We start from the raw sequence: 27594 nt of genomic DNA on the forward strand, positions 1-27594 counted from the left end.
CCACTAGTTATATGTATTTTGGACTCCTTCTAGGTGCTTTTGACTACTTCAAGCAATGTGGTAAAGCTGGTGCTTTTAGGTGCTTTTAACTACTAGGTTTTTTAGACTTCTTGGTGCTTTGAAATGCTTTAAGGTGCTTTAGACATTGCTTTTAGGTGGTTCTTATTGCTTTTAATTGCTTTAATTACAAGTTTCTTGCAGCCCCATTGCTTTTAGGTGCTTTTGATTTCTTTTAGGTGCTTGTAGGTGTTTTAATTGCTTTAACTACTACAAAGTGCCCTCCTCAAGCAACTACTTTTAATTGTAGGTGTTTTAATTGCTTTAATTACTACAAAGTGCCCTCCTCAAGCAACTACTTTTAAGTTCTTTTTGAAACTTGGGAGGCAAAGTGCCTTGGTCCATGCACTACATTAAGGTGCTTTTGATTGACTTTTAAGGTTTTTTTTACTACTTTTAGTTTAGGTGCTTTTAATTGCTTTTTTTGCTAGGGAGGAAAAGTACCCTCTTCTCAATCCATTGTTTTTGGTGCTTTTGAGTTCCTTTAGGTGCTACCTACTACTTTTAGGTGCTTATAAGGTCCTACTACTTTTAGGTGCTTTGAAGTACTTCTTACTACTTATAAAGTCCTACTACTTCTAGTGCTTTTGAGTTCATTTAGCTTTACTTGATTCACTGTGTATATTATCTCTCTAATTACAAAGATGAAGATAGTGGCTATGACTTCCATGCATGAGAAACATGACCCTCCAACTACCCTACTAAGGTTTTGCATGCCTAAGGTCACTTGTGGTAGATTCATATGCTAAACATAGGAGTGTGTGCACATGTTAACACATGGAAAAACATGATAGGGTCATACCAAGGTTGTGCACACAACATGTACATATGATACCAGGCTATATCATACATTCCCTTGCCCCAAAACATGATAGGGTCATGGCAATTTTTTGCACACAGCATGTACATATGATACCATACTATACCATAAAATATGAATATGTGAAACCATGCACCAATGAGAATATGCATACTCCAAAGACATGGAGTGAAATATGAAATTTTCATGACACACCAACATCTGCATCATAGGCCAAAAATAGCCTATCACCAAAAAGATATGTCAATGAAGAACCACCAGCACAGAACAAGTCAATGACGCCTTCAACAGCTTTGGGACATGTACGCAAGATGGTATAATACCACAACATTGTGGTAATGAAGCACATGGTGAAACACAATAACCATAAAATCATGCCAAATAAGATCTCAACAACTGCATCAAGAAAGTATGGATGGTCAAATCATGCTCTAAAGAGAACACCATGCAATCAAAATGATCCACCAAAGGTACTAGAGCCGGAGGATGCTCCTCTACTAGAATATCATCTAGAGCTTCATAATACTCTAACTTGGGGAAATAGCATCATAAAAGATATGATCATAAAAAGAATAAGCATTATGATCATCATGACTATGATCCACAACATAAACATCCTCATGAAAAACATGTGTGTCATCAAGGTGATAAAATAAATATGCTCCTTCCTCCCTATGCGTTGTACATCACAAGAAGGGCCTTCAAGAAATATACCTCCCATATAATCATCAAAGAATATAAACACATAAAACCATAAACGTATAATACCCACATGCCAATAGCATATAAAAATCCATACTCTCTTGTTGCAACATATAATCCATAAGCATATGCCTGAACATCCATCATATAAAAGAGTATAGGAAAAATTCCATATAGATCTGCATGTCTTATTGCCCATCATAGGAAAATTGGCCCCATCATGCCTCACAAAATAATGGGATAAACCCTTCATCACATGGAAAAATCCATTAACATGGATCTCATCATGTATAAAAACATCATGAATATTATCATGGATCACCATAGCATCATAAAAAATAATATCATGAGAAACATCATCACCAAAATGATCAAGAGAAATAAAAAAATGCATAATCATTATCATCATGAAAGAATCATCACAAGTAAGCACATCATCCATGCACAATGCATGATCCATAAAAACACCATCAACATGATCAGCACATGAAGATCAATATCATGAGAACCTGGAGAACCATCGAATAAGATCACATCAATGTGGTCATCACCACATCATGCATAATAGGCTTGTTAACCCTCATTGGACAGCTCTCCAACGTCGATGCCATTGTATATTTTACGTGTGTGATTGTTGCTTATCTATGAAAGGCTTGCCACAGGATTAATTATGGAGATTGTATTATTAGATTAAGTGTTTTCACAAGCCTAGTCGATCGTGGATAGCCATGGACCTATTTTTTAAGTATGGTCGCCCAAGGTGTAAAGGCTGGGGACCAAGATAAGGGTCATTTTTTAGTCTCACCATTCATTTCTCTTATGCTAATTCAAGAGAGTGCTCTACTTCTCTACTCTCCTATGCAGTTTCTTTCTTGCTTATTTGATCTCTTTTGTGCTTGCTTGCATGTGTGTGAGAGAGTGAGTGTGTGTGATTGAGTGAGAGGAGGGTCGAGCTTCCATTGGAGTGCGGCAGTAGAATTGGAGTGGAGCTTGTAGTGTGGATGCGTGGCAACATCACCTCTAGTATAATAATCCAAGCACAAGCATTCACAAGGTGAGTGACACATCTTGTTTATGCAATTGCGGGCTAGGTTATCATAGATTAACTTCTTGGTTTGAGTTGTTTTATGCTCCCAAGTGCAGTTAAGCAAAGCCCCATGACATTGGCTAGTTCCTGCACTCTTTCTATGGTGTAACGTCTTCCCAAAATGGCACCGCTATATCAGGGAATAGCCCTACCACATAGCCACAATGCATTTTGAATGTGTGTGTGTGTGTGAATGAATTCTGTTCAATTTCTGTTTTCTATTTTTTCAAGAATGGTAGAAATGAATGGCTAAAATCTTCTCATTTTGTGACATTGTTGGTAATGTTGTTGAAATCTGCAATTTCTACATATTCCTACAATTTCTACTTGTTTCTCCATTTTTGAATGTTTTCCATTTCTTGTAAGTTCTACATTTTGTGTATTTAGGATAATTCTTCTCCAACATACCATTTATAAGTTAAATTTGTGATTTATGTATTGTCTAGTTTTTTGCTTTTCTTTTTCAATTTCAAAATTCAAAAAAAGTCAATTGAGCATCAAATTGAAATAATTGGGTAAAACAAACCATAAAATTGGTTTCCTTGTTGTCTATCCCAATTTTGACTCCTTGTGGAGAAATCAAGATAATAACAGAAATTAGGGGAGGATTTAGCGCACATAGAAATGTTTGTGTTTTTTGCATTTTTGCATTAGTGTAATTAATACAAGTTAATTACACTTAATCCTCTCCATAATTTAGAGCATGTTGATTAGGAGTCCGTATTTAATGTGTGCAAGCTTTTAGGCCACTAGCTAGAAATTACCAAAAGTCTATTTTGTGTGGTTAGACGCACTTAATGTGTGCAAGTCCCAAGTCAAAGATTCTAGGAAAACCCCTTTTTCGAAAAGTGAAACCGTAAACAATAAATAGAAAAAGTGAAAAAAAGTAAAAAAAATAAAAAATAAAACAGGAAAATTAAGAAGGGAAAAGGTAAAAGGTCCCAGGGAAAAAAAAAGAGTATATAAATTTTTCGAAAAGTGCTCACATAAACTTGCCTGATATATGTTTTGGGCTTGCGATCACGTTAGCGCAACTTGTGTGACACCCAAAAAAATAGCAATTTTACATAGTTAAGGAGCTTCCTTAACTATGGAAGCCAGCACCTACGGGACATCTGTAGGACCTTTCTATACCCTATAATCACATGCACCTATGATCTGGGCATGTATTAGAGGCTTATATAGATGATAGTGCATCTATCGAGCTAGGTACATGTACGAGCGTACACTAGGCTCAAGACCTTTGATCGGAACCCAGTTTAGCATTGTACAAGGACTTGTACTAGGGACCAATGATATATCATCAGATTTTCACTCAATGAAAGGATCCCTAGTCCCAAGAAGTGAGAAACCTAACCAAGTCGCACCAATCAAGCCAACTACCAGTCTTTTTGGCCACGTAGCTAGCTACCCCAAAGGTCCAGCCTCAACCGCTACCTCTGAACCAAACCTTATAACTTTCAGCATGATGAAGGAGTTGAGGTTAACTCCACAGGTGTACTCTCATTGTTGTGCAAGAAAGGAGCGTTCATGTTCATATCCCTGCCCATACAGCTCCTATTGCACCTACTACTACAACTATGACCATCGAACCACCCCCTGCACAAGTGCTTATGCCCAATGGTAGGACATTAGAAGAAGTGCAAGCGATAGAGACACTAATCTAAGCTGCTAGAGCAAAGAAAGAAGAGACTTTGTGATTGGCACAATAACGATTAGCAGCCCAAACAGCCCAATATACCTAAAACGAGTCCCAATCCAGGACTACGCAGGTAGTGCTCAATAATCTCGACTTTGTGATTGGCACAATAACGATTAGCACCCAAACAACCCAATATACCTAAAACGAGTCCCAATCCAGGACTACGTAGGTAGTGCTCGATAATCTCGACACAAGAAATAACATTGCTCGATAATATTGGCACAACAAATAACATTGCATTTACCTGAGGGAAAGAGCTAGGCTTGAAAATCATGGATCAACGTCTTCTCACAAATGATTAGGAGTATGACGCATCCATAGAGACTCTTGTGGATTTCACCACAAGCCAAGCTTATGGTGTTAGTTGGGAAGGGATTGTCCAATCCATATCTGGGGCCACAATAGAGGAGGAATGATTGCAGGGTATTTGTGATTGCATATATAGGGTCATTGAACATGAAAGGATCCAAAGAACCATGGCGCAAGTTGGGATATCCAAAGCAAGAATGCCCTTAATAAGAAAAATGGTATGAGCCCAGCAAATCCTACTTTTGTAGTATCACCCAGCTATCCAACCCACATCTTCTAACACACAAGGCCATGCTACAGTCAGGACTCAAGGGAAAACTGGCATGAGCATCACTTCCTTAGATCCTAGAGTTGCCCCGGCCTAAGATAATACTAGTACACCAACTATGCCACCTACTGATGCAGAATTGCCTTTGATGCCCATGGTTACCACAGTCGCCACACCACTTAGATCCTATCATTTCTCCTCCTATGCTAGCACCAGCTCTACCCACAGACCCAGTTACTTTTGCATAGGCCCTGGGAAGAGTGGTAGCAGAAAGGATCGCACATGTTGTGAGAGATGGTGGTCAACATAGCCATGGAAAGGCTATCCATATCACCAAGCTAACTCATAAGTTCATTGGAGATGGTTATCCTAGGAGACATTTGGAAGTATTTGATCAAGTGTGTGAGGCCCTAAGAGAACAAAATAAGGTTTCTAAAACCAATTCCTTTAGTCTACTAAGATTAGATGGTAAGGCTGGGGATTGGTATAGAACTCTCAAGGTTGAGGAACACTTGAACTTCACCACTCTTGATTGTTCTTGAAGCAATTTATGCATGAAGGAGTCTTATGGGGTGTAGCTTCACGACTACACAAAGTCGAGAGTGAAGAAAATGAATAGATTAGAGAGTTTATTAGCCGTCTCAAAGCATTTGAACTCTTGTTTCCATCCGCATGAACGCTATTTGAATAACCAATTGTTGGATAGATTCATCCAATATGATTAACCATGAAGCTATCTATAATGGATTAGTCCTTAGAGGGATCACTACAGGGGATGAAGTCACAAGAAATTCCATCTAACTAGAGGATAATATCATGGTCAAAGGAGCTAAAGCATCAAATTCTAAATCTATTGCTTTCGGAATCATGGAACATAGCACTTCTATAAATAAGCCCTACTAAAGGCAACACTTTAGCAGAGATGAATTTCACAAATTTCATGAAAGCACTCCAAGAGGGAATGAAGTCCAACAGAGCCCTTGAAAATGTACATATGTACCCAAGGAGAGAGCTTCAATGGTGCTCAATCTGTAGACAATGATCCTAAAAAATATAGATCACACATCGTTGAATGCTATCACCTGGCTATACAAGCCCAAAGCCAACATGGTCTCGAGCAACAATTTGTGGCCTCAGTAGTAGCTGAATCTAAGAAGAAGAAGAAAATTAGGAGAAAAAAGTCGGTTAAGAATGGGAAAATAAAGGAAACCAAAAAGACAAATCTTGGGATGCCTCAAGAGCAAGTCTTCATTAGGAATCTACTCGGAGTCCTTGGACACGAAGGATGATTTTGAACAAGGTAGGGAAATACCCTCCAAAACCAAGAGCACGGGGAAGGAGACCCCACGGGAACATGTGATTCCTAAAACTAGATCACACATGACAACACTTGGCTCTTATCCTGACCCTATAGGAGATTGAGCAACTCCAAGAAATTAGTGATTTAGTTAAAACACAAGAGGAGCTTGAACCAAGACCCAAGCAAGTGAGTCTCAGATATTGTACACCCTAGTAACTTGATGCCTACTACTAATAAGGGTGATTTTCTTGAAAGGTGGCCTCTATCACCTCCCAAAAGAAACACACTCACAAAGACAAAAAAGAAGAGAGCTCTTGATCCCAAACTAACTCAATGGAAGAACAAAAAAAAAGAAAGCATCCATGTCATAAATACACAATCCATTAATGGAAACTGAGACTTGAAACATATGGAATAGACCAAAGATTACTTATTAGTTCTCAAATTACATGGAGAGAGAGAGAATGGCTTAATCACACATGGATTTCACATAGCTAGGGTGATGTTGGCAAGAGCCACATGATGCGGTGAGCATAGAGAGGAAAACCAAAGACTTTGGTGAAGGTATCGGTGATGGGGAAAGAAGAGGCTAGCATGAGCTTGAGGACTAAGAGAAAACTTGTTCTTTGATGGTGATAGATGGCCCCTTTTATAGGTGTAGAGGGACTCCCTTAGCAAGGATTTAAGTGGTGTGAAAATGGTTCGATGATGAAGAGGTTGTAATTTTGACTTTTGGTTTCATAAATAATATGAACCAAAAAGTCACATCCCCAAATTTCGAGTGGAAGATGATCAAAAATTGAATTTAAAAATGTATACCCTAAAAAAAGTCCTTTTGGTGGGTCTCCCATGTCTCTAAGACTTTTTTTGCCAAGCCATCTTGGGAAGAAAAAGTGTACATATATGTATATAATATCAAATGGAATCTTGAAATATTTAGGCATAATGCTCACCTCCTCTACTTTGGTGATGTAAGACTTGTGCACATGTGGAAAATTCCAATAAATGCCAAGTCTTTGGGCCCTCTTTGTGGATTAAAATACTATTCCAATTAAAAATAATTTAAGCCATTATTCCCACCCTCCTTGACTTGGATTGCCAAACCTATTCTACTCCGCTTATTACTCACCTTATATGGTGAAATCTAAAAAAAATCCCACATGCCTTACATATGACCAAGATATATATATAAGAAAATAATAATAGGAATTTTTACATTCGGAATAGGCTATAGTTTTTTAAATGTGAGCAATGCTCATATAACTAAATAAATGCAAGATGGGGTCCAAGAAACGGTGAAGAAGAATTGCCTTGGATAAATCCTCAAAATGACAAGATGCTCCCATGAAGATGATGAAAATGCGGTAGTGGTTTGAAATATATTATGATAGGTTGTGCATCTACTCTCAAGCCCTTAAAAAAAAAATGAATGGATAACGTAAATGAACTAGTGCATGTAATGTGTGAGGTTTTTTAACATTTTTTAAGAAGTGTTTTCTATGGAAGGTGCTAAGCAGTGATCTAGAGGGTGTGCAAGAATGTGATTGTTTTGGAAAAAGGGCAAACTAGGGTGTGAAAGGGTGAATTTACAAATATGTGGGTACAAATAGTGGTTTCAAATAAATATGGCTCATATTTAGGCCTCCCCCTTCATTAGAGGTATTCATACCTCTAATGGTGAACTAAAAAGGTAGGCAAATGAAAAGGTATACTCTCCTAGATCAAATGTGTTTAATCCTCTTTCTTGTCATCTAGATCTTCCTCTTGCTGTTGCTGAATTAGAGAGGCTTCCAATGATGGCTCTACCCTCTGAAAATATGGATTCAACCTCCAGCCATTCACTCTAGTTTTGTGTACTTTTCCAGATAGATCTTATAATCTGTAACTACCATTGGCAAATTTGTGCTGCTCTGCTGGTGGATAATGAAAGGACCCATCTTTGGAGAAATTTGGTGTCATACATGTTATCCAATTTTCTATCATACTTGAGGATGAGAATTCCCTTCTCCAAGCCTTTCTCTTTGCGTGCTTCATTAAACTTATCTTGCTTCTTGGTGGCCTGCTGAATGTAGAAACTCATTGCTTCATCCCTGTCAAACTCAAGCCTTTGTAGATCTAGTAACTACTCCTCAAACCTCTCATGTGGCCCAGCTTGGCTTTTCACCAAGACCCTAAGGCTTGGTATCTCCACTTCCAGAGGCAACAAGGCCTCTTGACCATAAACCAAGTGGAAGGGCGAGAAATTGGTGGCTGCTTTGAATGAGGTTCTATAAGCCCATAGGGCTACAGTCAAGTGCTTGTCCTAATCCTTAGGTCGGCTCTCCACCTATTTACTGATTATTTTGCATAGAACTCCATTGAATTTTCCTACTAATCCATTGCGTTGAGGGTAATAAGGGCTAGAATATCTTTGTTTGATCTTCAATCTATCCAAAATCTTTTGGAGAACATCTGCCCTGAACCCTGGTCCATGATCTGACACCAACTCCAAGCAAACTTGCCCACTTCTTTGGTTGTAATCCTCCTAGTGCTGGTCGCTTCTGCCCACCTGGTCATGTAATCCACAGCCACAATAATGTAAACTTTTCCTGACTGGGTCCTTGGGAGGGGACCTATGGCATCAATTCCCCATTTTTAAAATGGGCCATAGGAAGATATGGGATTCCTTGGTTCATAAGTGAGTCTCTTATCTCCTGCAAGTTGGCAGGCCTTACAAGTCTTGCACCAGTGTTGGACATTCTTGTGTAAACTAGGCCAAGTGTTCCTGTCAAGAGGATCTTTCTGCTAGTAATTTCTTGTGCAAAGTTCCCACCACACACTCCATCATGGTGGCAAGATTGGAGTATGTGACCTATTTCATCTTATGAGGGAACCCTCCTCATTACCAAGTCCTTCCCTTTGTGGTACAAATCTTCTCTTATCAATTGATAAGACAAAGCACTCCATGTACTAACATGTGTTTGTACTTTGGTGAGATGGCCTAGAGGTTCTCCTGTGAGTAGGAACTGAGTGATGTCCTGAAGATGCTCTTTGCCTTGAAACTTAAGCTCCTAAGGTTTTATTGCACAAACATCTAGCTGCTGGTTAGCTAGGGCATCTGCACCCATGTTTATTCCTAGTAGGCACATGCTCGATTTTCACAGCATCAAACTCTCTCATTAAACACTTAACTTGCTTCAACCAGATCAAAAGATTATCATTCTTACAAGCCCAGGTACCTTGAATTTGTCTAACTAAAAGCATGGCATCCCCTCTTACAACAATCAATCTCCTAATCCCTTGCTCTAAACAAGCTTCCAATCCCAACTTGAGTGTGGCATATTTTGCCTCATTGTTTGAGTAGACATCAGATAAAACTTTACTTACTTGGGAAACCACCTCTTGTTCGGGATTTAAAATGATAAATCCTCCTCCTGCCAAATTGGTCTTCTTTCTGTAGGCTCCATCAAAATACAATGTGAAGGCATCAATAAGGGGGCTCCTCTAGCTCTGAGGTTTTCTCTTTAGGGGCTACCTTCATGATAGCGGCGGTAATTCAACACATCTGCTAGACTGGCACGGGTATTATCCTCCACCATAAAAGTCTATTCAAATTCTTGCAACTCCAAAATCCATTTTGCAATCTTTGGTGAGAGGTTCATATGTTGAACAACATAAGGAAACATGTTTTCAACTATTAGGATGATAGAAGGTTTTAGCAAAAGGTATGATATGAACTTCCTTACTGCAAACATAAGAGCTAGCATCATTTGCTCCACTTCTGGGAAACTCCTCTTAGCTTCTGTCACTTTGCTCGCAAAATAAACAGAGTGTATACAGGTTGTATCTGGATCTTTCTGCATTATAACTGCACCAATGGATGTTGAGGATTTTGTGGAGAAGATGGAGTTTGTTTGTTTGCTTTGTAGATAAGCATGAACCGACAATGGTGATGAGGATCTTATATTATTGTTTGAAGGGAGATGCAAGGGACTTGTTGAGGGAGTATGAAGCCCATTTGCAAGTTGCCCAACCTCCTCAAGTTGTTACATATGATGGGGAAAAGCAAACATTCTTGGAGAGATTTAGGAAGGTGGAGGATCTAGACATAGTATGGCATACAATACAGGGTCTTGTGTAGGTTGAAGACCAAAGCGTAGATGCATTCCTGAAGTAGTTAAATGAGTCATGCGAGAAGTGATGTGTGGCCCTAGAAGCTTAAAATCCCTCTTCTAGGTTGAAAAAAGACAGGTTTCTTGGTAGTTTGAGAAGCTGTTTGCATTGGAAGGTGGAGTTGAAGAAACCACAAAGCTTTGAAGAGGCAGTTGAGGTGGCAAAAAATAAGGAATGGAAGATGCAGCGCATGAATCAGCTTGGGATAGCTATGGAACCCAAGGTAGAGGTAAAGGTAAGGGAAAACCAAGATTCTTTACCAAAGCATGGTGAACAGGTTTCTCAAGGAATAGGTAATGCAGCTTTAGGAGGAGTTGATGATCTTTGTAAAAGAGATGTATGAGATGATTGGCTTGATTAAAAATCTTAGTATAAATATGATGGGTGGTGGAAGAGGCCAAGGTTATGGGTATGGTTGTGGTTATGGCAATTTTGGGACACCATTAAGTGGTAGAGGTAGGGGCATTAATGGAAGAATGGAGATGTTTTAATGCTACAATTGTGGAGAATGGGGTCACAAAAGCCCTCAATGTGATAAACCAAGGAGAATGGGTGGTGATATGTTTCCTTTTCCTTCACATTTACCAAATCAAGCTCAGGATTATGCAATTGAGATCAAGGGGGATCAAGGATTTAGTGGCCTCACTGCTGAGGAGAAAGGAAAGACCAAGGTTGTAATGAGTGTGATTCATTTAGACAAAGTTGGGTGTATTTTGGGGATGCCTTGATGATGCCTATGGGTAAGAGGACTACAAGAGAACAAACAAGTAATGGTGCAGGTCCTAGCAAAAAGAAAGGGAAACTAGATGAAGGGGATGGCACTAAAGAGAAGAAGAGGAAGAGGAGACCTAGGTGATATTACAATGCAACAAATCTTCCATTAGGAGAGGGACAACAAAATTACAGTTTAAGGATTGATTTAATGAGCAGAAAGGCTGACATCACCTTTGCTCAACTCATGGAAATATGCCCCAAGCTTAAGAGACAATGGAAGAGTGCAGTGAATCCAATAAAAAGGAAGCCTAGTAGAGTTCTAGTGAGAGTGTTAGCACTGAATGAGCTGCCTGACATATGCCCTCCTACAATTGATGGTTACCATAAGAGACGAAGCATTGGTGAGGATTATATTGATGGGGGTGTAGAGGTGTGTGTTGTCACTCAAGATTGTGTGACCAAGTTGGGGCTAGATATCACAAAGCACTCATCACGTTTCAGGATTAGATGGTCAAAAATAGACCAAACTGATCTGGAAAATTCTAGAATCAGTTTGCTTGCTTAGAGGCTCACTTTTTCCTATAAATAGAACCCTCCCCCTTTGTAAAAGCTTAATGGTGTTTATGCACTGTTACTTGCTCCTCTCCTGAGCCATCTACATTGAATTTTTTTAATAATTCAATTGTTTTTGGCCTAATCCTCTCCAAAGTGAATTGGTGGGCCACTCTTGCTTCAAACAAGAGTAGAATCCTCAATCCCTCAAGCCAAAGGAGAGATTAGAAGCTCTATGTAAGCTAATTTTCTTACTTGTTTAATGAAAAATCTATGGTTTTCTTAATTTTTATGTTTTACAGATGTTGAATTAAATTCAAATGCTATGCCTTTGATAAAAAGGCCACCCCCTTCTCCTCTTTACATTCCAACCTTTCTCAATCCTAGAAAGATTAACTAATGGATTAATTAGACTCTTTTTATTGTTTACTCTCTTGAATTTAGAAAATAGTGTAGATTAGAGTTCTATAAATCTAATTTGGGTTAATTTAAGTTAAATAAAGAATGATAAAAATGAGAAATGGTCAGCCATACAAAGGAGGTTATGGTAAAATTTTCCAGAAATTTGTGGAAAAGAAAGTTTGTTTTTATGTTATTCCAAAAGAGTAATTCCCACAATTTTTGCATCTAAAAGAAATATTCTAATTACTCCATGTATATATTCACCTATGAATATGCATGGATATCACTGATATTAATTATTAAATTTTATTTTTATGCATAGAAAGATGCATAAAGGAATTTTTTATTACAAAAGTGTTATTCTTATTAAATTGGATTTTTATGCATAGAAAGATGCATAAAAATTTTTTTTATTACAAAAGTGTTATTCTCATTAAAATTTGATTTTTATGCATAGAAAGATGCATAAAGGAGTTTTTTTATTACAAAAGTGTTATTCTCATTAAATTTGATTTTTATGCATAGAAAGATGCATAAAGGAATTTTTTTAATTACAAAAGTATTATTCTCATTAAGTTTGATTTTTATGCATAGAAAGATGCATAAATAAATTTTTTTAATTACAAAAGTGTTATTCTCATTAAATTTGATTTGTATGCATAGAAAGATACATAAAGGAATTTTTTTATTACAAAATTGTTATTCTCATTAAATTTGAGTTATATGCATAGAAAGATGTATAAAAGATTTTTTTATTATAAAAGCATAAATAGATGCATAAAGAAACTCTTTTTATTTTAAAAGTGTTATTCCTATTAAATTTGATTTTATGCATAAATAGATGCATAAAAGGATTTTTTTAATAAAAGAGTTATTCCCATTGAAGTTGATTTTTATACATAAATAGACACATAAAGAATTTTTATATTAGAATTAAAATTCTCTTAAATTCTATGAGTATTTGATAAATGAATAATTAAATACTCTAAGAGAGAAATTTCTATCGTTTTATATTCACACGGATTGTAAAAAGAGAATTTAGAAAATCTATCGAGATCGAAATATTCAGATAAATGATTAATCTATTCCTAATTGGAATTCATAACTAATTTAGAAATCAGTTACGTGAATATTCAAAGAAAGAAATTCAGTAAAATAGTAACTGAATTATCAAACCTTTTTGAGAAAGATAGATTAGGAAAAATCTTATCCGACTCAAACCTTAATTCAGACTATGACCAAGACCAATGACCAAGACCAAAACTATTTCATCAATTTTGAGGAAAGAAGGTGTGACCAGTTTAGAAAAATAAACTCAAAACTTTTGTCAAATTTGAAACTAAGTTTGAGACCCTTTGAATTGATCTGTGAATCAAGGTTATAGAATTCAAGGAATTCTGACATGAAACTCAGAACTCCAATCAAGAAGTTTTGGGGATACTGATTCAAGAACACTCCTTGTATTCAAAAGAAAATCAAACTGAAACCTTGCATAGAAATGAGATGTGATGTGAAGAATAGATGTGAACATGTATGTGATGAGATGTGATGCGAATCACATAGATGTGAATGAATGGATATGTGTAATGTGATGTGAATAGATGTGATGAGATGTGATGTGGTGAGATGTGATGAGATGTGATGTGAATCATATAGATGTGAATGAATGGATGGATGTAGATGTGTATGTGATGAAAAAGAATGTGGATGTGTATGTGAAGAATCGATATGGATGTGTATGTGAAGAATGGATGTGAATGTGTATGTGAAGAATAGATGTGAACATGTATGTGAAGAATGGATGTGGATGTGTATGTGAAGAATGGATGTGGATGTGTATGTGAAGAATGGATGTGGATGAGTATGTGAAAGAATGGTTGTTATGTGAAAGAATGGCTGTGGATGTATGTGAAAGAATGGATGTGGATGTGTATGTGAAAGAATGTGATGTGACATGAATATATGTGGATGTGAAGTGATAGATATGAATGTATGGATAGATGTGAGTAGTTTTACATGTGAACACTTGGATGGATGTGGATGAATGAGATGAGATGTGTATGAATGAGATATGATGTGGATAAAAGTGATGTGATATAATGTGGATAGAATGCATGTGATGGGATGGTTATGAGAATGAATGTGGTGGATATGAATGAATGAATGTGATGGATATGAATGCATGTGATGTGATGGATGTGAATACATGTGATGTGATGGATGTAAATGGATGTGATGTAAATGAATGTGATGGACGTGAATAGATGTGATGTCATGTGAATTGGGATGTGAATGAATGAGATGTGAGGTCATGTGAATTAGCATGTGAGTGAATGAGATGTGATGTAAATTGGGGTCGTGGAGACCTATCTGATAAAGTTGCAAAAGTTGACGGAGGAGAGTCAACGGAGAATGTCTCGCATAGCAAGGTCGGCAGAGGTCTTGACTCGGTTCGATTTAAATGGTGAGCTTCCGGTACGGTGGATGAGGGACTAAGGAAGCGGCCTATGGTGCTAGGTGATCTGTGAAGGATCCTAGAGGGTGCTGACCATATGGTGCTCGGGCTCCGAGTCCCCGAAGATACCCACACGTACGTCGTGGAAGATATTGGAACAAGGAGTAAGAGTTGTTTTCTGAACTCGGGCATGGATCTAGTTGATTCACCTTGTTGGTCCTCAAACGGATGAGTCCACGGCTCTTTTATATGGATCTGTTGGTTGATCTTGCTGATCTTTGACGGAGATTCCATTTTGATTTTTCTACGTGAATATATTTCCGCGTACTATTAGCTAGGGACTATTGAAAAGGCCCCTGAGTGGACAGGTGGTGAGCATTCTAGTTGCCAATGATGCCATAAGTACACCGATGAAGGAAAAATTGGAAATTAGGATTCAACCGGATATTTTGGAAGATTATGATCAATGATACTATAGTTTCATTAAAAGATTATTTTAAAGAAAGCTTAATTTGTGAAAAAGGCAATTTCATATTGGGTGTGTAAGTGGTGTGACTAGTTTTAAGTTTGCATGAATATCCGGCTAGGGAGACTGGGAACTCTTTTCCCTGGTACCCGGGATAAAACCTAACCAAATTCTTAAATGGATCCCATCACTACAGTGGTTGGGCGATTGGCTAACCCATGGGACTGTATGGGGTTAGGCTGGACTCATGGATCTCTAAAATGAGATTCAATTCTATTGGTACGATAGATGAAGTAAATCCCGGATAAAAATTGTTCTATGGAAAAGAATTCAATAGCTATGCCTCTCAATGAGGAAAAAAGCGTTGGTCTCTATGATCCAAGTGCAAGTCTTTTCCTTGATCTGACTATGGGACTTATGGGTTTGATCAAATCAGTTCAGTTAGTTAAGGCTCTTGACTACGTTAGAGTAAAAATATCCTTGAGGAATTGCCCGTGCTTTCCGGGCGAGGGAAGTTTTTCCAGGTTTAGTTTTGGAAGAACCGAGGGATTACTCTCTTGTCCGGATATCCGTGGGCGACGCCCTGAGTGAGGGACCCTGCCCATGCAAGAAGTGCTACTTCCGCTGCTAGCACCCCTGAATTTGTTGTGCGGAGGGGACATGGATCTTTCAGCTGGTATCAGAGTAAATTGGCTAAAGTGGATCAATCGGGAAGCCCAAAATGTCAAAAATTATGAAGTAATAGTAAAAAGTTGAAAGTGTGTGATGAAACTCATACAAATTGATATTCAGACTAAAATTCATAATTTAGTAGTTGGATCTTCAGATGGAAGTACTACAATTGCATGGAATCCCTGAATTGCTTGAGGCCTAGACATGATGGTATTTACCTTATAATTCCAAGGTCTGTGACTACTCGTATATACCGAGGGTATAACTGTAACTCTTTACTAGCAGTATATACGAGTAAATCTAAGACCTTAAAATTATAAGCATAAATGCTATCTAGATTATGAATTGGAATGTGGTTGATATGATTTTAAAACTCTGGTTGAGAACTGATGAGTTGATTTAGATTCTGATTGAAAAATGATGATTCCTGAATTTTGGTTTAAAAGCGATAAGCTGAGCAAAACCTCAATGAGGATGAATGGGACGAGTCTCTATGATGATGTTCGTAACTAGAATGACGATAATGACTTCAGCAAATCACTATGAGATTAGTGGATTGTGTTTACAAATTGCTACTGTTAACACTAGACCCAGTCGATCAGGTTAAGGGATGACAAATTAAAAATCTGTATAATTAAAATTTCCATGGAGGACTGTTCAGATGGAAATTTTGGTCTAATGGACCATTATTTTAATAATATGATCTAAGTGAATTGTTATTTGATGATGAGTTCTATATAAGGGATATTTATCCCAGGATTCTATTGGGTTCACCAGACTAAAAGGAACCCTAGAATCAGTTGGATCTTAAGGAAAAGAGTTGTCCTCTAGTTTGCGAGATGAGGACATCTCGCGTTTTTCAAGTGGGGTAGGATGTCAGATTTTTCCCTCCAGCTTTTGAGGTGTGTAGGTGTAAGAACCTCCACTTCTAATCTTATAATTATTCCCGTCTCTGAAATAAAAGAAAGATCCTGTTTTACCTTGTTTTGGCTTGGAGAGAGAAAATATTTAGAGGGAGTTAATTCAAAATTGAGATATTTTTGGATATAAAAATCCTCCTAGTGTCTAAAATGGTTTCCCCTGAAACAAAAATTCAAAAAGAACTTTTCAATGTGCAATTGGAATTAATTAAAAATAGGTATAAAGGACCTTAGCCTAAGGGTCTAGATTTTTAGAAATTTTTGGACTATGGTTCAATTAAGGTTCCTATGGACCAATAAGATTAATCCAAATGTAGGGAGGAGATAAATTGAAGAATAAAAGAAACTCCCCTCCAAAAAATGAGTAAATGCTCACATAAGATGAAGAGTGGACTAAGGACCAAAGAAAACAATTAAAAATAAATAAATTTTGACACCTCAGAGTGGGGATCTCCCCTCACCTTTTTCTCATCATTACTCCCAATTTTTAATCAATAAAATGAGATATTTTCATCTCTCCTCTCTCCTATTTCAAAACTAGATCTAAAAAGTAAGTTGAACTGACCCAAAAATAGTCAAAATTAGACCAAACTGATCTGGAAACTTCTAGAATTAGTTTTCTTGGTTAGAGGCTCACTTTTTCCTATAAATAGAAGCCTTTCCCTTTGTAAAAGCTTAATGGTTTTTATGCACTATTACTCTGCTCCTGTCCTGATCCATCTACATTGAATTTTTTTTAATAATTCAATTATTTTTTGCCTAATCCTCTCCAAAGTGAATTGGTGTCCACTCTTGCTTCAAACAAGAGTAGAACCCTCAATCCCTCAAGCCAAAGGAGAGCTTACAAGCTCTATGTAAGTTAGTTTTTCTTCCTTTTTTAATGAAAAATCTATGGTTTTCTTAATTTTTATGTTTTGCAGATGTTGAATTAAATTCAAATGCTATGCCCTTGATAGAAAAGGCCACCCCCTTCTCCTCTTTACATTCCAACCTTTCTCAATCCTAGAAAGATTAACTAATGGATTAATTAGGCTCTTTTTATTGTTTACTCTCTTGAATTTAGAAAAATGTGTAGATTAGAGTTCTATAAATCTAATTTGGGTTAATTTAAGTTAAATAAAGAATGATAAAAATGAGAAATGGTCAGCCATACAAAGGAGGTTATGGCAAAATTTTCTAGAAATTTGTGAAAAAAGAAAGTTTGTTTTTATGGTATTCCAAAAGAGTAAATCCCACCATTTTTGCATCTAAAAGAAATATTCTAATTACTCCACGTATATATTCACCTATGAATATGCATGGATATCATTGATATTAATTATTAAATTTGATTTTTATGCATAGAAAGATGCACATAAAGAAAATTTTTTATTACAAAAGTGTTATTCTCATTAAATTTGATTTTTGTGCATAAAAAGATGCATAAAGGAATTTTTTAATTAAAAAAGTGTTATTCTCATTAAATTTGACTTTTATGCATAGAAAGATGCATAAATGAATTTTTTTAATTACAAAAGTGTTATTCCCATTAAATTTGATTTTTATGCACAGAAAGATGCATAAAGGAATTTTTTTAACTACAAAAGTGTTATTCTCATTAAATTTTATTTGTATGCATAAAGGAATTTTTTTAACTACAAAAGTGTTATTCTCATTAAATTTGATTTGTATGCATAAAGGATTTTTTTAACTACAAAAGTGTTATTCTCATTAAATTTAATTTGTATGCATAAGGGAATTTTTTTATTACGAAAGTGTTATTCTCATTAAATTTGACTTTTATGCATAGAAAGATGCATAAAGAATTTTTTTATTATAAAAGCATTATTTTTATATAAATTGATTTTTATGCATAAATAGATGCAAAAAGAAATTCTTTTTATTTTAAAAGTGTTATTCCTATTAAATTTGATTTTATGCATAAATAGATGCATAAGGATTTTTTTATAAAAGAGTGATTCCCACTGAAGTTGATTTTTATGCATAAATAGATGCATTCAGAATTTTTATATCAACATTAGAATTCTCTTAAATTCTATAAGTATTTGATAAATGAATAAGTAAATACTCTAAGAGAGAATTTTCTATCGTTTTAGATTCACACGGATTGTAAAAAGAGAATTCAGGAAATCTATCGAGATCAAAATATTCAGATAAATGATTAATCTATTCCTCATTGGAATTCGTAACTAATTTAGAAATCAGCTAAGTAAATATTCAAAGAAAAAAATTCAGTAAAATAGTAACTGAATTATCAAACCTTTTTGAGAAAGATAAAAAAAAAATCTTATCCGATTCGAACATTGGAATTCGTAACTAATTTAGAAATCAGTTAAGTAAATATTCAAAGAAAAAAATTCAGTAAAATAGTAACTGAATTATCAAACCTTTGAAAGATAGATCAGGAAAAATCTTATCCGACTCGAACCTTGAATTAGACTTTGACCAAGACCAAACTCTTTCGTCAGTTTTGAGGAAAGAAGGTGTGACTCGTTTAGGAATATACACTCAAAACTCCTGCCAAATAAGAAACTAAGTTTGAGACACTTCGAATTGGTATGTGGATCAAGGTTATAGAATTCGAGAAAATTCTGGTATGAAATTCAGAACTCCGATCAAGAAGTTTTGGGAAAACTGACTCAAGAAATACTCCTTGTATTCAAAAGAAAATCAAACTGAAAACTTCCATAGAAATGAGATGTGATGTGAATAGATGTGATAAGATGCGATGTGAATCAGATAGATGTGAATGAATGGATGTATGTCATGTGATGTGAATAGATGTGATAAGATGTGATGTGAATCAGATAGATGTGATGTGAATCAGATAGATGTGAATGAATGGATGTATGTCATGTGATGTGAATAGATGTGATGAGATGTGATGTGAATCATATAGATGTGAATGAATGGATGGATGTGGATGTGTATGTGGTGAAAATGGAGATGGATGTGTATGTGAAGAATGGATATGGATATGTATGTGAAGAATGGATGTGAATGTGTATGTGAAGAATAGATGTGGATGTGTATGTGAAGAATGGAAGTGGATGTGTATGTGAAGAATAAATGTCGATGTGTATGTGAAGAATGGATGTGGATGAGTATGTGAAAGAATGGATGTGGATGTATGTGAAAGAATGGATGTGGATGTGTATGTGAAAGAACGTGATGTGACATGAATATACGTGGATGTGAAGTGATAGATATGAATGTATGCATAGATGTGAGTAGTCGTACATGTGAACACTTGGATGGATATGGATAAATGAGATGAGATGTGTATGAATGAGATATGATGTGGATAGAAGTGATGTGATATAATGTGGATAGAATGCATGTGATGGGATGGTTATGAGAATGAATACGGTGGGTATGAATGAATGAATGTGATGTGATGGACGTGAATAGATGTGATGTGATGTGATGTGAATGAATATGATGTGATGTGATGTGATGTAAATCGGGATGTGAATGATTGAGATGTGATGTCATGTGAATCGGGATGTGAGTGAATGAGATGTGATGTGAATTGGGATAGATGTGATATGTGATGTGAATGAATATGATGTGATGAGATGTGGATATGGGTAGATGCGAGTAGATAAGATCTGATGCAGATAAATGAGAAAAGATGTGATGAGATGGAAAATGATGTGATGAGAATGGGAATACATATGAATTAAATGAGGATTGATGTGGAACAATGTGGAAAGATGAGAGTTCATTATAGAAACTGTATTTATGACCTATTTAAATGACTGTTTAATGTCAAAAATGTTGGGAAGCATTTTGACCGTCTTGTGAATGAGGTCCTCGAGGCCTATCTGAGAAAGTTGTAACTGCTTGACAGAGAGTCAATGGAGGACGTCTCGTGTAGCAAGGTCTGCAGAGGTCTTGACCAGCCTCGGTTCGATTTAAATGGTGAGCTTCCGGTACGGTGGATAAGGGACTAAGGAAGCAGCCTATGAGTGAAGCGCTAGGTGACCTGCGAAGAAGGATCCTAGAGGGTGCTGACCATACAGTGCTCCGGCTCTGAGTCACCGAAGATACCCACACGTACGTCGTGGAAGATATTGGAACAAGGAGTAAGAGTTGTTTTCTGAATTCGGGCATGGATCTCGTTGGTTGATCTTACTGGGTCTTCAAATGGAAGTACCACAATTGCATGGAATCCCTGACTTGCTTGAGGCCTAGACATGGTGGTATTTACCTTAAAATTCCAAAGATCGTGACTACCCGTATATATTGAGGATATAACTGCAGCTCTTTACTGGCAGTATATACGAGTAAATCTAAGACCTTAAAATTATAAGCATAAATGCTATCCAGATGATGAATTTGAATGTGGTTGATATAATTTTAAAACTCTGGTTGAGAACTGATGAGTTGATTTGGATTCTGATTGAAAAATATTCATGAATTTTGGTTGAAAAGCGATAAGCTGAGCAAATTCTCAATGAGGATGAATGGGACGAGTCCCTGTGATGATGTTCATATCTGGAATGACGATAATGACTTTAGCAAATCACTATGCAAATCACTATGAGATTAGTGGATTGTGCTGATAGATTGCTAGTGTTAACACTTGACCCAATGGATCAAGTTAAGGGATGACAAATTAAAAATCTATATAATTGAACTTCCCATGGAGGACTGTTCAGATGGAAATTTCGGTCTAATGGACCATTATTGTGTTAAGGATCTAAATGATATAATCTGAGTGAATTGTTATCTGATGATGGGTTCTATATAAGGGATCTTTATCCTAGGATTATGTTGGGTTCACCAGACCATAAGGAACCCGAGAATCAATTGGATCTTAAGGGAAAGAGTTGTCCTTTAGTTTGTGAGATGAGGACATCTCGCGTTTTTTAAGTGGGGTAGGATGTAAGATTCCTTCCTCCAGCTTTGAGGTGTACAGGTGTAAGAACCTCCCCTTCTGATCTTATAATTATTCCCCTCTCTGAAATAAAAGAAAGATCCTATTTTACCTTGTTTTGGCCTAGAGAGAGAAAATGTATATAGGGAAGTAATTCAAAATTGAAATATTTTTGGATATAAAAATCCTCCTAGTGCCTAAAACGGTTTCCCCTGAAATAGAAATTCAAAAAGAACTTTCCAATGTGTAATTGGAAATAATTGAAACTGGTTTAAAGGAAGGACCTTATCCTAAGGGTCCAGATTTTTAGAAATTTTTGGACTATGGTCCAATTAAGGTTCCTATGGACCAGTAAGATTAATCCAAATGTAGGGAGGAGATAAATTGAAGAACAAAAGAGAACCCCCCCCAAAAATGAGTAAATGCTCACATAAGATGAAGAGTGGACTAAGGACCAAAGAAAACAATTAAAAAACTGAATTTTGACACTTCAGAGAGTGGGGATCTCCCCTCATGAAGTAGGCACCTTTTTCTCATCATTACCCCCAATTTTTAATCAATAAATTGAGATATTTTCATCTCTCCTCTCTCCTATTTCAAAACTAGATCTAAAAAGTAAGCTGAAAACTGACCCAAAAATGGTCAAAAATAGACCAAACTGATTTGGAAAATTCTAGAATCAGTTTGCTTGGTTAGAGGCTTACTTTTTCCTATAAATAGAAGCCTCCCCCTTTGTAAAAGCTTAATGGTGTTTATGCATTGCTACTCTGCTCCTGTCTCCTGAGCCATCTACATTGAATTTTTTTAATAATTCAAAGGTTTTTGGCCTAATCCTCTCCAAAGAGAATTGGTGGGGCCGCTCTTGCTTCAAACAAGAGTAGAACCCTCAATCCCTCAAGCCAGCACAAAGGAGGTTATGGTAAAATTTTCCAGAAAAAAGAAAGTTTGTTTCTATGTAATTCCAAAAGAGTAATTCCCACCATTTTTGCATCTAAAAGAAATATTCTAATTATTCCATGTACATATTCACCTATGAATATGCATGGATATCACTGATATTATTTATTAAATTTGTTTTTTATGCATAGAAAGATGCATAAAGGAATTTTTTTATTACAAAAGTGTTATTCTCATGAAATTAGATTTTTATGCAAAAATAGATGCATAAAGGAAATTTTTTTATTACAAAAGTGTTATTCTCATGAAATTGGATTTTTATGCAGAGAAAGATGTATAAAGGATTTTTTTATAAAAGACTTATTCCCACTGAAGTTGATTTTTATGCATAAATAGATGCATAAAGAATGTTTATATCAAAATTAGAATTCTCTTAAATTCTATGTTTAAATTCTATGAGTATTTGATAAATGAATAATTAAATAATCTATGAGAGAAATTTCTATCGTTTTATATTCACATGGATTATAAAAAGAGAATTCAAGAAATCTATCGAGATTGAAATATTCAGATAAATGATTCATCTATTCCTCATTGGAATTCGTACTAATTTAGAAATTAGTTAAGTGAATATTCAAAGATAGAAATTCAGTAAAATAGTAACCGAATTATCAAATCTTTTGGGGAAAGATAGATCAGGAAAAATCTTATGCGACTCCAACCTTGAATGAGACTATGACCAAGACCAAACTCTTTCGTCAGTTTTGAGGAAAGAAGGTGTGAATAGTTTACAAAAATAAACTCAAAACTCCCCCCAAATATGAAACTAAGTTTGAGACCCTTCGAATTGATATGTGGATCAAGGTTATAGAATTCGAGGAATTTAGGTATGAAATTTAGAACTCCGATCAAGAAGTTTTGGGGATACTGATTCAAGAAATACTCCTTGTATTCAAAAGAAAATCAAACTCAAAACTTGCATAGCATTGAGATGTGATGTGAATAGATGTGATGTGAATCAGATAAATGTGAATGAATTAGATAGATGTGAATGAATGGATGTATGTAATGTGATGTGAATAGATGTGATGAGATGTGATGTGAATCAGATAGATGTGAATGAATGGATGTATGTAATGTGATGTGAATTAGATAGATGTGAATGAATGGATGTATGTAATGTGATGTGAATTAGATAGATGTGAATGAATGGATGGATGTGGATGTGTATGTGATGAAAATGGGTATGGATGTGTATGTGAAGAATGGATGTGGATGTGTATGTGAAAGAATGCATGTGGATGTATGTGAAAGAATGGATGTGGATGTGTATGTGAAAGAATGTGATGTGACATGAATATATGTGGATGTGAAGTGATAGATATGAATGTATGGATAGATGTGAGTAGTCGTACATGTGAACGCTTGGATGGATGTGGATGAATGAGATGAGATGTGTATGAATGAGATATGATGTGAATAGAAGTGATGTGATATAATGTGGATAGAATGCATGTGATGGGATGGTTATGAGAATGAATGTGGTGGATATGAATGAATGAATGTGATGGATATGAATGAATGTGATGTGATGGATGTAAATGAATGTGATGGATGTGAATAGATGTGATGTGATGCGAATCGGGATGTGAATGAATGAGGTGTGATGTCATGTAAATCGGGATATGAGTGAATGAGATGTGATGTAAATTGGGATAGATGTGATATGTGATGTGAATGAATATGATCTGATGAGATGTGGATATGGGTAGATGTGAGTGGATGAGATCTGATGCGGATAAATGAGTGAGAAAAGATGTGATGAGATGGAAAATGATGTGATGAGAATGGGAATACATATGACATAAATGAGGATTGATGTGCAACAATGTGGAAAGACAAGAGTTCATTATAGAAACTGTATTTATGACCTATTTTTAAATGACTGTTTTATGTCAAAAATGCTGGGGAAGCATTTTGATCGTCTTGTGAATGAGGTCATGGAGACCTATCTGATTAAGTTGCAACAGTTGACGGAGAGTCAATGAAGGACATCTCGCATAGCAAGGTCGGCAGAGGTCGATTTAAATGGTGAGCTTCCAGGACGGTGGAACATGGACTAAGGAAGCGGCCTACAAGTGAAGCGCTAGGTGACCTATGAAGGATCTTAGAGGGTGCTGACCATACGGTGCTCGCGCTCTGAGTCGCTGAAGATACCCACATGTACGTCGTGAAAGATATTGGAACAAGGAGTAAGAGTTGTTTTCTGAATTCGGGCATGGATCTAGTTGATTGACCTTGTTGGTCCACAACGGATGAGTCCATGGCTCTTTTATATGCATCTGTTTATTGATCTTGCTGATCTTCGATGGAGATTCCATTTTGATTTTTCTAAGTGAAGATATTGCCGGGTACTATGAGCTAGGGACTATTGAAAAGGCCCCTGAGTGGACTGGTGATAAGCGTTTTGGTTGCCAATGATGCCATAAGTACACCGATGAAGGAAAAATTAGAAATTAGAATTCAACCGGATATTTTGGAAATTAGAATTCAACCGGATATTTTGGAAGATTATGATCAGTGACACTATAGTTTCATTAAAAGATTATTTTAAAGAAAGCTCAATCTGTGAAAAATTAGAAATTAGAATTCAACCGGATATTTTGGAAATTAGAATTCAGCCGGATATTTTGGAAGATTATGATCAGTGACACTATAGTTTCATTAAAAGATTATTTTAAAGAAAGCTCAATCTGTGAAAAATTAAAAATTAGAATTCAACCGGATATTTTGGAAGATCAGTGACACTATAGTTTCATGAAAAGATTGTTTTAAAGAAATCTCAATCTATGTTGTTTTAAAGAAAGCTCAATCTATGTTGTTTTAAAGAAAGCTCAATCTATGAAAAATGCAATTTCGTATTGGGTGTGTAAGTGGTGTGACTAGTTTTAGGTTTGCATGAATATCCGGCTAGGGGGCCTAGGAACTCTTTTCCTTGGTACACCCGGGACAAGACCTAACCAAATTCTTAAATGGATCCCATCACTATAGTGGTTGGGTGGTTGGCTAACCCACAGGACTGATGGATCCTTAAAATGAGACTTAATTCTGTTGGTACGATAGATGAAGTAAATCTCGGATAAAAATTGTTATATGGAAAAGAATTCAACATTTGTGCCTCTCAATGAGGAAAAAATCGTTGGTCTCTATGATCCTAGTGCAAGTCTTTTTCTCGATCTGACTATGGGACTTATGGGTTCGGTCAGATCAGTTCAGTTAGTTAAGGCTCTTGACTATGCTAGAGTAAAAATATCCTCGAGGAATCGCCCGTGCTTTCCGGGCTAGGGAAGTTTATGGGACTTATGGGTTCGGTCAGATCAGTTCAGTTAGTTAAGGCTCTTGACTATGTTAGAGTAAAAATATCCTCGAGAAATCGCCCGTGCTTTCCGGGCTAGGGAAGGCTCTTGACTATGTTAGAGTAAAAATATCCTCGAGGAATTGCCCGTGCTTTCCGGGCTAGGGAAGTTTATCCGGGTTCTCGGTTTTGGAAGGATCGAGGGATTAGTCTAGGCCCTGAGTGAGGGACCCTGCCCCGCGCAAGAAGTGCCACTTCCGCTGCTAGCACCCCTGAATTCATTGCGCAGAGGGGACATGGATCTTTCAGCTGGTATCAGAGCAAATTCGCTAAAGTGGATCAATCGGGAAGCCAAAAATGTCAAAATTTTATGAAGTAACAATAAAATGTTGGAAGTGTGTGATGAAATTCATACAAATTTATATTGAGACTGAAATTGATAATTTAGTAATTGGGTCTTCAGATGGAAGTACCACAATTGCATGGAATCCCTAATTTGCTTGAGGCCTAGACATGATGGTATTTACCTTATAATTCCAAGGACCGTGACTACCCGTATATACCGAGGGTATAACTATAGCTCTTTACTGGCAGTATATACGAGTAAATCTAAGACCTTGAAATTATAAGCATAAATGGTATCTAGATGATGAATTCGAATGTGGTTGATATGAATTTAAAACTCTGGTTGAGAACTGATGAGTTGATTTGGATCCTGATTAAAAAATGATGATTCCTAAATTTTGGTTTGAAAAGCGATAAGCTGAGCAAAACCTCAATGAGGATGAATGGGACGAGTCCCTGTGATGTTCATAATAACTGGAATGATAATAATGACTTCAGCAAATCACTATGAGACTAGTGGATTGTGCTGAGACTGATTTATACTGCTAACACTTGACCCAGTGGAGCAAGTTAAGGGATGACAAATTAAAAATCTGTATAATTAAAATTCCCATGGAGGACTGTTCAGATGGAAGTTTCGGTCTAATGGACCATTATTGTGTGAAGGATTTGAATGATATGATCTGAGTGAATTGTTATCTGATGATGAGTTCTATATAAGGGATCTTTATCCCAAGATTCTGTTGGGTTCACCAGACTATAAGAAACCCCAGAATCAGTTGGGTCTTAAGGGAAAGAGTTGTCCTCTAGTTTGCGAGGTGAGGACATCTCGCATTTTTTAAGTGGGATAAGATGTAAGATTCCTCCCTCAAGCTTTGGAGGTGTGTATGTGTGAGAACCTCCCCTTCTGATCTTATAATTATTCCTCTCTCTAAAATAAAACAAAGATCATGTTTTACCTTGTTTTGGCCTAGAGAGAGAAAATGTCTAGAGGGAGGTAATTCAAAATTGAGATATTTTTGGATATAAAAATCCTCCTAGTGTCTAAAATGGTTTCCCTTAAAACAGAAATTCAAAAATAACTTTCCAATGTGCAATTGGAATTAATTGAAACTAGGTATAAAGGACCTTAGCCTAAGGGTCCAGATTTTTAGAAATTTTTGGATTATGGTCCAATTAACGCTCCTATAAACCAATAAGATTAATCCAAATGTAGGGAGGAGATAAATTGAAGAATAAAAGAACCCCCCCCCAAAAATAAGTAAATGCTCACATAAGATGAAAGGACCAAAGAAAACAATTTAAAAAAACTGAATTTTGACACCTTAGAGTGGGGATCTCCCCATGAAGTAGGTGCCTTTTTCTCATCATTACCCCCAATTTTTAATCAATAAAATGAGATATTTTCATCTCTCCTTTCTCCTATTTCAAAACTAGATCCAAAAAGTAAGCTGAACTGACCCAAAAATGGTAAAAAATACACCAAATTAATTTGGAAAATTCTAGAATCAGTTTGCTTGGTTAGAGGCTCACTTTT

The sequence above is a fragment of the Cibotium barometz genome, chromosome 52 (genome assembly GCF_041138505.1).
Source record: "Cibotium barometz isolate CiBa-2024 chromosome 52, ASM4113850v1, whole genome shotgun sequence".
Taxonomy (NCBI): Eukaryota; Viridiplantae; Streptophyta; class Polypodiopsida; order Cyatheales; family Cibotiaceae; genus Cibotium; species Cibotium barometz.